The sequence below is a fragment of the Coccinella septempunctata genome, chromosome 3 (assembly GCF_907165205.1).
Source record: "Coccinella septempunctata chromosome 3, icCocSept1.1, whole genome shotgun sequence".
Taxonomy (NCBI): domain Eukaryota; kingdom Metazoa; phylum Arthropoda; class Insecta; order Coleoptera; family Coccinellidae; genus Coccinella; species Coccinella septempunctata.
Genome location: NC_058191.1, coordinates 18,761,521 through 18,777,907, shown reverse-complemented (window position 1 = coordinate 18,777,907; position 16,387 = coordinate 18,761,521). Strand labels below are relative to the sequence as shown.

The 16,387-nt window shown below is 36.4% G+C and overlaps 1 protein-coding gene across 2 annotated transcripts in view; it reads left to right on the top strand.

Moving 5' to 3' along the window:
- The window catches only part of LOC123310549 (tyrosine-protein phosphatase 10D), a 488,577-nt gene that overhangs the window by 183,497 nt on the left and 288,693 nt on the right, over positions 1–16,387 (top strand). The window lies entirely within an intron of this gene.

Genomic DNA, 16,387 nt, shown 5'->3' with positions numbered 1-16,387 from the left:
TCATGAACAGAAAAGCAGAGAAATTATTCGAAACAGCGAAAAACCATCCGAATCAAGAACTCAGGAGACTAGTGGACTACGACCCAGAGGAAGACAAAAGGAGAATGCGAATTTACCGAAGGAGACCAAGAGATCAATTAAAAAGAGATTAAAATAACAACTTATTGAAAAATTCAATAAAGTGTTAATCCAATAGAGGATAAACACATAAATCCCAGCACGATAGTGTGCGAGAAGAAAACCGACCAAGAGATGAACGGTTTATAGGCAAATGCCCGGAACCAAAATTCAAGAAGCAGTAGGGTTTTTTAGTGGGTCTCGAGCTCAGGAGAGTGAGAAACCCCACACTGTTCCCCCTCAGGAGATGAGGGTGGTTCGTCTGTCTTGCAGATTTTCCCCCTGCTACACCAAAAAAAAAAAAAAAACTGTTGAGTGAGCTCAAATTGATGATCTGGTATCCATTGCTCTGTTGTTGGATCTGAGTCGATTCTTCCCAGTACGAGTCGTTCAAGGATTTTTGATGTGACTGGAAGCAGACTGATCGGCCGATATGAGCTAACAAGGTTTGGATCTTTTCCAGGTTTTGGGATGAGAATGACTTCTGCTGTTTTAAACTGCTTTGGCCAGTAGTTTTGTCTAAGTATGGCGTTGTATAAATTCTTTAGTAAGATAACCTCCATTTCTGGTAACTCTTTCAGCATTTTTGGAGTAATTTTGTCAGATCCTGCTGCTTTTTTTATTCTGAGGTGTTTGATTTCGTCTTGAACTTCGGCTGTTCTGAGAGGTTTGGTAGGTGTTGTATAATCAGGTATATTCAGGAGTTCCCTCTCTATTTCATAATCTATGGCGTCGTCGTTGGGGGTAAACACTTCGGCTAGGTGTTCTGCAAATGATTTGGCCTTTTCTTCATCGTTTCTAGCCCACTGTATATTAGATATTGAAGGATTACGTATAGCTGGGATGTGCATCGTAGGCTCCCAGTCAACCAGTTTCAGTCACAGGGAAGTTGTTGGGAATTACCACTGTGGAAATGCGACTTCACAATGTTGATTTAAAAAAAGGCCACCAGTACTTACTGGAGAGTGCTTAATGTCCGCAACAACGCATATCGCGGGTAATTACCCAGTAAATCACATAGTAGGTGTAAAAAAAGCACTCTAGACAGCAACTTTGCGACTTCTCATTTCGGAGGTTTTTGGAACGATTATTTTGACGGAATAAACTACCTCTATTGAAGTTATATTCATGTTCAATTTGATAATTACCATCGTGGCAATCAATTTGCACTCTATATTCGAGGCGTTCCGGGGAAAAGTGACCCAAGCTACAATTTTTCTGAAATTGAATTTACAGTAAGAACTGCCTGAAAATGAATCAAAATTTTATATACTCGTAAACTCAATTTCAGAAAAAATGTAGCTTGGGCCTCTTCAGCTCTGAACGCCTCATTTGTACCCTGTGTTTACTCTTTTAAGCACTGATCCTTGAGGTACTCCAGCCTCTATATCTCTTGTTGCGGAGCATTCTCCTCCCACTTTCACGTAAAATCTTCTATTTTTGAGATAATTCCTGATCAACTTACACATTTTGATCGAATATCCAGCACATCTCATCTTATATCCTTCATGCCATACTCTGTCGAATGCTCTGGCGACGTCTAGCAAAATAAGACCTGTAGCTTGTTTATTTTGGAATCCCTCTGTAATGTATTGTGTGAGCCTTAATAATTGTTGCTCTGTTCCGAATTGTTCTGGTGGTATTAGTTTCAGATTTTCCGTTTCCTCATTGAGCCTCGTAGCTATAATTCTTTCTACTACTTTTCCTATCGCCTACAGTAGACTTATCGGTCTGTAGTTTTGTGGGAATGGTTTATTGAACACTAAGACTTCCGCTGTCTTCCATTTTACTGGGTGGTGTTCTGTCCTCATAATTCCCTTCGCGATATTTGTTAGAGCAGCTATACCATTTTTAGGTAATTTCTTCAACATAACATTCGTTATTTTATCGCTTCCGGGAGCTTTCCTCTTCTTCAAACGTCTAATTATTTTCCTGATTTCATTTGGCGATGTTGGTTTGTCTATTTCATCAGACTCTGGTAATTATTCCATTTCTTTCTTCAACTAGTTCTTTCAAATCTTCATTATCGTCGTCTATCCTGTAATTTATTCTCGATTCTCGTTCGATCGAGTTTAGCGATACACGCTGAAGCGAAAATTCACTCGTTGGAAAAGTACATTCTGAAGTTCCGTCACAGACAACACTGAAATTTTCGTGACTAATTTCGAAATTGTCATCGTAGATAGAAATACCTTGTCATTTTGACAATTGTAGATTAGACTGGGATTCTACATTGACCTTGCCCTTTCACATGTGTGGCTAAGCTTCTCCTCTTGTCGCTCTCTAACTCGAGAACGGTTAAGAGTATGTAAAATTGCTTCAGACAAAAGTTGTGTAGAATTTTATTGTCTACAACTTTCATAATGAATACAAAAACGATTAGAGGTACAGGGAGGAAATATTCGAAAAAAAGTGATTTTTATCATCTTCAAAGTGTCAGATTAAGAAAACCCCCCCTGTTTAGTGTCAGATTAATGGGTCAACACGTGTTCAACTCCCCGATTTACCATCTGTATGAAAATCTGACACGCTCGAGTATGTACAAGTAACGAGTTTTTCTACATTTTCAAAGGACCGCTATGACCTTGCGTCACGTCCAAACACAACACAACGTTAACCCATTACAGCCCATTGGCAACTTAAGTTGCCACTACATATTCGACTCCATAATATGCGCATGCGCGTAGTTTCACAGGTTCCATTGGTTAGTTCAGCTGATATGCTATCCTCTGCCTCATTAAGTACAAGAGCTTCATACAGCTTTTCCCTTCAATTTCCCCAATAGGTATTAAATTTTACATGGATCATCTATGTCTTTATTATCATGTATACAACTTTTAAAATTCTGATAAAACACTGGCCAAGCTCTAATATCTCCTGAAAATTCTATCAAATCTATTTTTGGTAATTTAGGCGTGGATAGGATAGTACGTAACTCCGGTTTCGTCACAGTATGGCATTGTTTACATGATTAGGTGTAATGATTGCTCCCAAGTTTATGTTGACCAGACTGGCAGATATTTAAAAATCAGAGTTGAGGAGCATAAACGTTCTGTTAGTCTACCTATCACCAACCTTAAGGGTGACCGGCCACCGAATGCGAAGTTGCGCGAAGCTGAGCATTTTCAGTACTAATATAATTGACAAGCTACGAATCGAGTGACGTAGCTCGTGATTTAGCAGCTTCGCTCAACTTCGCATTCGGTGGCCGGTCACCCTTAGACTGCACTAGCTCTCCACAGTGAGTTAACTGGACATTGCTTTGATTTCGATGATGTTGTTGTTTTGGGGAGGCATCATTTCCTCGGCAAACGGTTGTTGCATGAGATGATTCAGATTAAGGTTCATGATTCTGTCAATTCCAGAGCTGACATACAGCACCTCTTTAATATATACCATAATTTATTGAAGAAAGTAAGAAAGAAAAATTTGAGGAGGTGATTGCGGAAATTGAGGAGCGTTAGATGAGAAAGAGAAATGTTATCGTGTATGGTGTCAAGGAGCTTGGTGGAGGAGGAACTACTGACGAAAGAATCAAACATGATCATTCCATGGTGAGCAAGTTGTTCGATGAAATTGCTCCTGACGTTTCCCGTATAAGTGAGAATATCAGGGTATTCCGATTGGGTAAATTCAATCCAAGGTCAGACAAACCAAGACCATTGAAGGTTTCCTTGAAAAGTTGGGATGAAGTTCTTAATATACTCAAAAAATCGAAAACACTCAAGTCTACAACAAATTTTTCAAACCTTACCATAACCTCCGACAAGACACCAAGACAATTAGCCCATTTTAAAAAAATAAAAGAAGAGGTGGAACGACGTAAATCTCAGGGTGAAAATGTTGTTCTGAAGTTCAAAAGGGGAGTTCCCACCATCGATACAGTCGATGGTGGCGTTTCGTTAAACTAGATGCACCCAATTGCAGACACAACCAATTTCACTGTTATTACCAAAACGTTAGAGGACTTAACTCGAAAGTGCGAGATTTTTTTGAAAACATTTTGAGTGGTGATTTTGATTTGGTGGCCATAAGCGAAACTTGGCTGCAGAATGAGACTTCGAATTCGGAGCTGTTTCCTGTGGATTATGATGTCTTTCGTTGTGATAGAGATCAAGTAGCAACTGGAGCAAAGAGAGGTGGTGGTGTATTGCTGGCTGTACATAGTAAATATAATGCAACTCTTATTGACTTAAATAATGTGAGAAGGTTTGTTCCAACTATTGATTTTGTCTGTTGTAAGGTAAAACTGAAGTATTCTACTTTGATTATAATTGTTTTATATATTTCTCCAAGTACTGAGAACCGTACATATGAGTTATTTTTTGATATTCTGGCATCACAGGATATTTTGCTCAGTGGTGGCTTATTAATTGTTGGCGATTTTAATGCCACACTGTATATCGAGGATTCATTGGACAGTAAAACTTTAGCTTTAAAATTGTTTTCCCAAATATTGGAATTGAGGTAGTTCAATAACATCTTGAATGTAAAGCGGAGACTGCTGGATCTTGTATTTTCTAACATAAAATGTAATATTCTGGAGGATACATTTTCACTTGTAAATGTTGATCCCTACCATCCTCCTATTCACTTCGTTCTTGAGAGTGTATCTGTGCGTCGTCGAGATATCGGAATTGATCACTATAATAGTACTAATGAATTTAATTTTAGAAAAGCTGATTTCTTGACGATGTATAGGATGATTCTCGATGTTGACTGGTCAGGAATTTTGTTAAATCAGGTCAATTCAGAGGAGGCCTGCGAAGTTTTGTACTCCATGCTTCATGAAATTTTTAATAGAACAGTTCCTCGTCTTCTAGAAGGAGACGTTTTCCTATGTGGTACAATGCTGAGGTTGTCAGTCTTGTGTTCAGGAAAGAGAAAGCTTTGAAACGGTTCAAAAATACAAAAATGATTTCTTATTACAGTGAATATAAGCAACTAAGAAAATTGTTAAAATCTAGTATATCCATTGCTCATGCTAATTATGTTCAATCAACAGAACAGAAAATTATGTCGGACCCGGCTCAGTTTTGGACTTTCATAAATGACAGAAAGGGTAATTCTCGTATTCCGGGTGAGTTGAGGGATACTGATGGAAATGTTAATAGCGGAGCGCGTAATATTGCAGACACGTTTGCTAGGTATTTTGAGAGTGTTTATCGGAGTCCGCGGTCTGTGCCGTCTGAAGATTTTGCCCGCGTGGCTGACTCATCTCTTGTTCATATTGATTCCGTATGTGAAGATGATTTAATATCGGCGGCCAAGAAATTGAAAAACAAAAATACAGCTGGTCCCGATGGAATACCGAGTTTTCTTGTTAAGGATTGTATACGTGTATTGGCGGTACCACTCATGCACATTTTTAATTTATCCTTGAGAACAGGTGTATATCCTTCAATTTGGAAACTTTCAAAAATCATTCCAGTTTTGAAGAAGGGAGACAAATCTGACGTGACCAACTATAGACCCATCTCTATATTGTCAAACTTTTCTAAGATTTTCGAGATCATCTTGCACAGACGTATATTTCCGGAAATTAAAAGCAAAATAATATGTGAACAGCATGGATTCATGCCGCACCGCTCGAGTCTAACAAACTTGGCGGTGTTTTCACAGACACTGGTCGAGATCTTAGACCAGTCTGGGCAACTAGATGTTATCTACACTGACTTTAGTAGAGCATTTGATAGTGTGGATCATCGACGGCTTATTATGAAGTTGAAGTATATCTATGGATTTTCGGACAGTTTGTTGGGACTCATCACTTCATATCTCTCAAACAGGAGACAATATGTCAGGGTGGAGAACTCTAATTCATTTTTGTTTCTTGCATCATCCGGAGTTCCCCAGGGCTCAAATTTGGGCCCATTATTGTTTATACTGTTCATCAATGACTTACTGGATGAAATTAAAGTTTTGGGTTTATTATTTGCGGATGATTTCAAGTTTTATCTCAGGATAATATCTATTCTCAACTGTGCCACATTACAACTAGCAATTGATCAATTGTCTCGCTGGTGCAATCTCAATAACTTAGACTTAAATATAAATAAATGTCAGGTAATGTCTTATACTCGTAAAAAAAATGTTCTTATGTATCCGTATAATATTGGTGGAAAAGAGCTGGCACGTGTTACACAGATTAGGGATTTAGGTGTGATATTTGATGAAAAATGTTCTTTTGTACCTCACATTGAAAATCTGATATCGTCAGCATTCAGAGTATACGGTTTTATAGTTCGTAACAGTGTGTATTTCCCAAGCACTAAAACTCTTCTATCCCTTTTCAATTCGTTGATAAGAAGTAGACTCGAGTACGCCAGCCTTATTTGGCGACCTATATACCGGTGTCATGGGGATCAATTAGAGAACGTTCAGCGTAAATTCTGTAAATTTCTAGTTTGGAGGGAAGACTCTGTATATCCTCCAATAGGGTGTAATCACAGACGTCTACTGGAAAGGTTCAATGGACAAACATTGGAGAACAGGAGGGCTGTATTAGCCCTTAAAACTGTTTACAATTTGCTGAATAACAGGATTGATTGCCCGGCATTGTTAGAGAAGTTACCAATTTTTATTCCACGGTTAGAAACTAGAAATAAACATTTGTTTTATTTGAACTCTGGTAGGACTAATCTGAACCTACAATCACCAATTAATTTTATGTGTAATATTTACAATACTGTGGCTGATAAGTGTGATGTAACTGTTGATTCTATAGATAAAATAGTGGACATATATGTTAATTCTATTGTGTAGAAATTTTTTGTTCGCAATATTCTGTACAATTTTTTTTTTTTCTCATGGGGGTCAGTTGATATTCGGCTGGATTTTTTATGTTAATGGGTTTGGTCATTTTTCATGTTTAACATTATAAATTTTTGTTTCATGCCTATGCTGTCATACGTTAGTATAAATTTCTGATGATTTCTCACAATTTTCCTGTAATTGGGTGTTAACCTGTTGGAAATAAAGGACTTATTATTATTATTATTATTATGAAAAAACGTAAACATTTCTTTGTCCGCCCACATTTCTCTGTTTGTCTCCACATGTTCCCCATCTCCGAGAATTGTCAATATTTCTACTTCGATGAAAGCATACCATGTTCAGATCTTTATGAATTTTATAATACTTTAATTTTTTCAATGACAGTGGGAAAAGCAATTTCATCCTGTAAGTATCAATTGATCTGTTATTCTTTCTTTTTCTAGGCATTTTACCATCTAATCTATTTATTTATTCATTAAATTATTGATATTTGTTTACATATATGTACATATTCTTCCATATATAATTTTTTCTTTTTTTCCACTCTTTCTCCTCTGCTTTTTGATTTTGACTCTAGTGGCTTCATTTTTATAATGTTCTGTAATTTTGTGCGATTTGTTGTTTTTAAGATTTTCGTCATTCTTAGATCAATTTTTGAAAAATATTTATTATCCCTGTATTATTTTGTACGTCTGTCTCACTGTCGTGAAGGGAGAGACTTTTGAAATTTTGTATACTCATTCTCACTGCCCTGATGATGGAAATATAATTTCCGAAATCAATTTCCTTGCCTGGTGTAAATTGAAAAATGTAGCAGGGAACTTCAGTGAACCTATTTTTCGACATACCTAGAAGAAAAATCGAAAATATGGAGCTTATCAACTTTTTGGAGCAAATTTTCAATGAAAAAGTCAAGCGCCCTTGTTAAAAATGCTGTGGATGTTAGTAAATTTTTTAATGGCATATTTGAAAATGAAAAGTGAAGAATATCGTCCGAAGAAATTAAAAATTCTCACTCATGAACAAGTTGAAAAGTTTATAAATGAGGTACCAGATGGGAAATACTTGATGGTTAAGATTGCAACTACTTTCGGATTATTTGCAGCCTGTCGGCTTGAAGAATTGTGTAATTTATGAGTAGAAAATATCGAAATGAAAAATAAATCATTGGTCATACAACTTCTAAACACAAAAACGAAAGTCAGTCTTTCTTTCTGTATTATCGGGAAGTGTGTTGACTATTTTCATAATTACTTTGCACTGCGCCCTTCTGTTATCAAACATCGTCATTTTTTCCTGAAATACATGAATAATAAATGCACTGCCAATTCAGTTGGTATAAATACAAATACATTTGGGAAAATTTCCACTATTGTTGCCGAATTCCACAAACTGTCAGAACCAAAGCAATTTACAGGCCACTGTTTTCGTAGATCCTACGCTTTGTTTCTAGCAGATTTTGGAACATCATCATCCAATATTGTACTTCCGGTTTCTACTAGTAATGATGGGACTGAGGATTCTAAAAATCTGTTGCGAAGCTCCTTAATGTCGCAAGGCATTAATCTTTGCAATTGTTCTAGTCGTACGATTAATATTTATGTGCATAAGTAATGATTGTTAAATATCGATAATAAAAATTTGCAACTTTATTGATGAATTTCTCCATGAGTGTGTTCAATTTCATCATAAGGGTATTGTAATAAAACACACTATAAGATAGTTATTCTATTGGCTATCGATTTCGGCGTTACGCCATCATCAGGCCAGCTGAAAAATAATTGATGTAGTTTTACACATTCTACATATGACATGATCTCTTTTAAATTGTCTCTCAATAAACTAAATATAATAAAATATACAACGTTTTTCTCAAAGTATTCTAATTTTTTCTAGGTTAGGTTAGAGGTATGCTCACCGTCTCTGTAGTATATTATTATTTTTCTTAAAGAGTGCATATATTGTTCTGAAATATGCTTTTTCTTGATAAAGTCTAGAAATGAAAAGGTCCACAATCAAATTGAAATGAAATTTCTATGAAATACTTTTTCGTCGTTTATTTACTGCGTCGTGAAAACTTCTCTAGAAGGAATTTCGGAAAAGGAAAGGGGATATGGAGGCGGGGGAAGGCAGTCGATGTGTCAGTGTTATGTAGAAGGCGGGAAGTTTGAACTGATCTATGCTGAATCTATAATTTTGAAAATGTTTACGTTCCCCTCGAAATCCGAGAGGTCGTTCAATAAATGTTGGTTATTCCTATTTTTGATAATTTCATGTTGTTCAAGCAATGTAAGTTTTCCAAAATTATTTCCCCTGTGCAATATCTCCAAGTTGTCCAGTGTTGTCCCGTGGTGTTGTTCCGTCAAATGGTTTCCCAACGCGGAGTTTGGTCGGTTCTTTTGATGTTCAGTGAATCTTTTTCTCATGGTTCGTGTCGTCATGCCAATATAGAAACAGGGGCAATCTGAGCATGTTATCTTGTATATGCCGCTAAGTTGGTCTTTTTCAATTTTTGGTTTGTTGTTGATCAGAAAGTTTTCTAAGGTTTTGTGTCGCCTGTTTACTACGCTGTAATTGTATTTATCCATAATTTGAATGAACTTTTTGTTGAATTTATGGTAGAAAGGAATGGAAATGAAGTGTCTTTGAACTGAATAGTGGGGGTATACTTTGTTAATAATATTTTTTCTTTCTATTGAAGTAAGAACATCATCTATGAATTCTCTGGGATATTCGTTATTCTCACCGATTTGATAAATGATCTTGAGCTCTTTCTTATAATTATCTTCTAAAAGTGGGATGTTGAGGAGTCTGTTAAATAAAAACCTGAAAACCGTTCTCTTTATTTGGGGAGCATGGTACGAGTGAAAGGGTATTATTGTGTCTGTCTGCGTGGTTTTTCTATAAATATCGTAGGAAAATGAGCAGTCTTCATTCAGTGTAATATTGAGATCTAGGAAGTTGATAGAGTTATTAATCGCTTTTTCAAGGGTAAACTTTATTTTGAATTTTGAATTTATGGTATCGAAGAAATTTTTAAGTTCCTCGTCAGTTCCTGCCCAAATGCAGAAAATGTCGTCCACGTATCTTTTCCAAACAATGATTTTATATAGGGTAGGCTCATTATTTTTTCTTCAACATGGTTAACGTAAATAACATTTTCTACTCACACTATGAATCGGACCAAAAAAGAAGAATGAAACTCAAACGTTTAATCGATGACAAGAATAGGAATAATTCGACGACAATAGAGGATAGCAACCATGGAGCAGACACATCAATGAACACACATGAAGACACATCCTTTTCACAGTCGATTTACTAATCTATCAAAGACCAACTTCACTGAAGACGAGGTGAAGACGTTGAACATTGGACACAAGTTCGCACCAATCCCCAAGACCATGAATGTATACGAAACAGCTATAGACGTGGAACTACAAATCAGGAGAAACCCTAATTTTAACATTATATCGGAAGATGTAGCCAGAACATTGAAGACTTTCAAAGATAAAAGTGTAGAGGTATGCAACCAAAAACAACTAAAAATTAATAAACACATAAAAAATTCAATTAAAAGCATCAGAAAAAAGATAATTGACAATAACATCATTATCACTAAAGCAGATAAGAATGCAGGCATTGTCATACTAGAGAAAAAAATGTATATAGAAAAAACACTCAAGTTTTTTACAGAAAATAACATAACACCATGTAATAGAAATCCAATGTCCAAATTTATTAACAAAGTCACCAATACCTTAAAAAGTTCACAATCAACATTACAAAAATTCAATAAATCTCTTCACACTCTAAAAGAAAAAAATCCACAACTACCAAAAATATATAGCTTGATCAAATTACACAAATCTGACAAAAGTATAAGACCTATAGCATCTGCAATAGGTTCCCCTTGTCATAAAATTTCAAAATTCATAAATGATCTCTTTGTCAATAAGTTGGAGTATAAATCAACCTTCTCAGTCAGAAATTCTCTAGAGATCGTACAAAGTATAGAATCTGTTAACCTGAATCCCCATCAAAAACACACCTTAGTCTCGTTCGATATCGTTAACTTGTACACCAATGTTCCTGTAGCAGAATCCCTTTCTCTCCTTAGAGAACACATAAATAAACAACGTGACTCCAACAATGAATATAATTTACAAGACGAAGATATAGATAACATAATGAACCTTTGCAGCCTAACCACTGAACAAAACTTTTTTGAGTTCGATAACACCATCTTTTGCATGGAAGATGGCCTTTCAATGGGTTCACCAGCCAGCGGCTTATGTGCTGATATTTACGTTAACCATGTTGAAGAAAAAATAATGAGCCTACCCTATAGCAATAAAATCATTGTTTGGAAAAGATACGTGGACGACATTTTCTGCATTTGGGCAGGAACTGACGAGGAACTTAAAAATTTCTTCGATACCATAAATTCAAAATTCAAAATAAAGTTTACCCTTGAAAAAGCGATTAATAACTCTATCAACTTCCTAGATCTCAATATTACACTGAATGAAGACTGCTCCTTTTCCTACGATATTTATAGAAAAACCACGCAGACAGACACAATAATACCCTTTCACTCGTACCATGCTCCCCCAATAAAGAGAACGGTTTTCAGGTTTTTATTTAACAGACTCCTCAACATCCCACTTTCAGAAGATAATTATAAGAAAGAGCTCAAGATCATTTATCAAATCGGTGAGAATAACGAATATCCCAGAGAATTCATAGTTGATGTTCTTACTTCAATAAAAAGAAAAAATATTATTAACAAAGTATACCCCCACTATTCAGTTCAAAGACACTTCATTTCCATTCCTTTCTACCATAAATTCAACAAAAAGTTCATTCAAATTATGGATAAATACAATTACAGCGTAGTAAACAGGCGACACAAAACCTAGAAAATTTTCTGATCAACAACAAACCAAAAATTGAAAAAGACCAACTTAGCGGCATATACAAGATAACATGCTCAGATTGCCCCTGTTTCTATATTGGCATGACGACACGAACCATGAGAAAAAGATTCACTGAACATCAAAAGAACCGACCAAACTCCGCGTTGGGAAACCATTTGACGGAACAACACCACGGGACAACACTGGACAACTTGGAGATATTGCACAGGGGAAATAATTTTGGAAAACTTACATTGCTTGAACAACATGAAATTATCAAAAATAGGAATAACCAACATTTATTGAACGACCTCTCGGATTTCGAGGGGAACGTAAACATTTTCAAAATTATAGATTCAGCATAGATCAGTTCAAACTTCCCGCCTTCTACATAACACTGACACATCGACTGCCTTCCCCCGCCTCCATATCCCCTTTCCTTTTCCGAAATTCCTTCTAGAGAAGTTTTCACGACGCAGTAAATAAACGACGAAAAAGTATTTCATAGAAATTTCATTTCAATTTGATTGTGGACCTTTTCATTTCTAGACTTTATCAAGAAAAAGCATATTTCAGAACAATATATGCACTCTTTAAGAAAAATAATAATATACTACAGAGACGGTGAGCATACCTCTTAGGAACCTTTTAGGACTACTGTACGTCAAAACTTTCTGTCGAACAGGGTCTTCGATCAGTGGAATGGTTTGCCCAGATCGGTGGTTGAGTCCAGCAAAGTAAACAACTTCAAAAACCGCTACGATCGTTATAAGCTTTGTGGGAGTAATTTGTGTGTTCTTTTTTTATGTCTTTATTGGTGGAATATTACTTTTTTTTTTTTAATTTTTGTAAGCTTGTGAGTTTATAGGTTTTTACCTCTACTCTTCAACAATAAATAATAATAATAATAATAATAAAGGAAGGAGACACATACAAGTATCTAGGCATAAAACAGGCAAGAAAAATCAATCAGACTCAGATGAAGAAAGAATTAACGGAGGAGTTCACCCGAAGATTGAGGAGGATAATGAGAACTGGTCTTAACAGCAAGAATCTGATAAAAGCGATTAACACCTACGCTTGCTCGGCGCTGAGCTATTTATTTGGTATAAACTCTTTGACGACCACCGATTTAGCAGCTTTACAGAGAAAAATAAGGACGATGCTGACTAAACACAATAAACATCACCCCAAAAGCTCAAAAGAACGGACAGAGCTGCCACGACATCTTGGGGGTAGAGGAATTGTTGATTTGTCCAACCGTATGTCCCAGGAAATTGAAGGACTTCGAAACTATTTCTTGAGCAAGGCAGCTTCGTCAGAACTCCATCGAGTAGTTTGTGTTGCTGATACTTCTACACCGTTAAAGCTACACCAGGATCACTTGGAAACCGTCGAACACTCTGCAGAAAGTAAAATGCAGAAACTGATTGGCAAATCTTTGCATGGGAGGCACCAGAATGAGGTCAACCATGATTACGTCGACATATCTGCGTCGAACTACTGGTTGACTTCCGGAAGGTTGTTTCCTGAGACAGAGGGCTTCATGCTCGCCATCCAGGATCAGGTGATTCCAACAAGAAATTACATGAGATACATCGCCAAGGATGCCTCAGTGGCGGACGATAGCTGTCGTTATGGCTGTGCGACACATGAAACTATCCAGCACATCACCGGGGGATGTCAGAAGTTCGCTGGCACAGAGTACAAAAATAGACATGATGCTGTTGCCAAGATTCTTCACCAAGAATTGGCACTAAAATACCAACTTCTAACTTCGAAAAGGGTTCCTTATTACAATTACCATCCAGATGCTGTGCTGGAAAACGAACATCACAAGCTCTACTGGGATCGCACTGTTCTCACAGACCGGAAAATAACCCACAATAGACCAGACCTCATATTGCTCAATAAGGATGAGGACACAGCACTACTCATCGACGTGGCAATTCCAAATAATAACAATCTTCTAGATAGACACACTGAAAAAATTTCAAAATACAGAGATCTCGAGGAACAAACCAGTAGACAGTGGAAGCTGAAAGATATAAAGACCATCCCTATTGTCATTTCATCTACAGGCCTGATACCGAAGAAACTACTAGAGAACTTGAGAAAACTTCAGTTGGACGAAAATATTTATAAAGTCATGCAGAAGGCGGTACTGCTCGGAACGGCGAGAACTGTACGCAAGTACATGGGGAATGCAGAGGAACACCGTCTGCTCCGACAGGAAGTGCGGGTGGAGCAGGAATCCAACCTACAGCAGGAAGCCGAGGAGCGACCCGAACCCGACCACCACCACGAGCCCGAAAACCTGGAAAGGGCTCCAACAGAGCTTAATCCTTTTGATATCTGAGATATCTGGGATAAGTGAATTTTCCTCTGGAGAGGAGTGTGAAAGCCGCAAGGCTAAAGTCAATAATAATAATAATAATAATAATAATAATAATACCTCTAACCTAACCTAGAAAAAATTAGAATACTTTGAGAAAAACGTTGTATATTTTATTATATTTAGTTTATTGATAGACAATTTAAAAGAGATCATGTCATATGTAGAATGCGTAAAACTACATCAATTATTTTTCAGCTGGCCTGATGATGGCGTAACGCCGAAATCGATAGCCAATAGAATAACTATCTTATAGTGTGTTTAATTACAATACCCTTATGATAAAAATTTGCAATTCCTGAAATCATAAGTATAGTTTTATCTGATTTCATCATAAGAAAATGTAGTGCTAAAAATATTTTAAACACTAGTGGTAAAAATATTTTGACCAAGCTTCCATGTAAACAATCACCTTTAACACTGTTGGCTGTCATTAAATGTGTCACTTTTAGGCCCGGTTGTTCGATTCGTGATTAAAGTTAATCCTGGGTTAATTTTGACATTTCCGTTCAAATCTGTCAGGTTAATCCAGGATTAACTTTAATCTCGGTTTAAACCAGAATTGAACAACCGAGCCTTAATGGCAGTTGTACAAAAAACTATTCACCCAATATTATGATTTGTGAGATAATAAGTGCCGAATAGGAATGGTATTGTCCATACTCAGTGAAATCATAATAATAAGTTCGTTTTATATTACTCTGTTAAATATTGCGTGTACGTGTACCCATCATACTTAACTCACGTCCTGAATTTCCCCTCTTAAATATATACTCAATAATCAATAAAAATACAGGGTGGCCATTTGAAAACGAAACAGACGAGATTACAGACGAAATAAATTTTTTCGATAGAAATGCTCGTACAGGTCGATTTCTGTTTCGAGGTTACGGACGCATAGCGCTTCAACCCTTGCTACTACAACCCTCACCCCCAATTTTCGAATAGGGAAGATGGGGTGAGTGATACCCCATTGAAAAAGTATTTTCATACTGATTTCAGCACAGTAATTGTTTTTTCATTTTATGCATTAGTTCTCGAAATATTCTCAACTAAGTATTTGAAAATGAAGTGGTGTTTTCATGGCACTTTTAGTGTTTTTTTGTGAAAAATCGACATTTTGAGCTTCAAAACAACCATGACTGTGGCTTCCTTCCTCCAATCCACTGACATAGAAATCTTTAATCAAGATGTCGAACAAACAAAGCGTATTGCGAAGGAGCTCAATCTTGCTGAAACTCAATCTAAATTATCTTCGATATAATTTGCAGTATTTTCAATAACATGCGGTAACACTTGATCGATAGAAATCTCCAAAAAGTCCAAATACGTACATATCTCTAATCAGATTACCAGGTAAGAAAATCAAATCATTAATGATGCCACAGAAATATTCCAGTCCCAATTCGTGAAACGATTTCCGACTTAATTATGAAGTGTTTTTTCAGTTGGCTCCAATAATGTTTTCATTTTGTTGATTATTGAATTCATATCTTCTTCAAAAAAATGAGAATCGATAATTTTTTATTTATTACGAACAGATCATTAAGTTGGCTTACTGGTTCTTCGACATGTGAATTATTCTTAGTTTTGAATCGAGACTTGCATGTGTTCTAATTCATTGTTCGACATGGTTTATTCAATTGCAGAGCGGGTGGAAATAATTTCACTTTTTTTTGCAAACAATCAATGTGCGAATAGAACCGCAGAATTCTTCAATCAACGACATTTAGATAAACATGTTAATAGGAAGTATGTTTTGAAGCTCAAAATGTCGATTTTTCACAAAAAAACACTACAAGTGCCATGAAAACACCACTTCATTTTCAAATACTTAGTTGAGAATATTTCGAGAACTAATGCATAAAATGAAAAAACAATTACTGTGCTGAAATCAGTATAAAAATACCTTTCAAATGAGGTATCACTAACCCTATTTTCCCTATTCAAAAATTGGGGGTGAGGGTTGTAGTAGCAAGGGTTGAAGCGCTATGCGTCCGTAACCTACATCTTAAGTTGTCCCCCTCGAAACAGAAATCGACCTGTCCGAGCATTTCTATCGAAGAAATTTATTTCGTCTGTAATCTCGTCTGTTTCGTTTTCAAATGGCCACCCTGTATTTTGGTGTCATCATGTCAATTTAGATGTTTCACTATTTCAGTTTTGGAAAAACGATCAT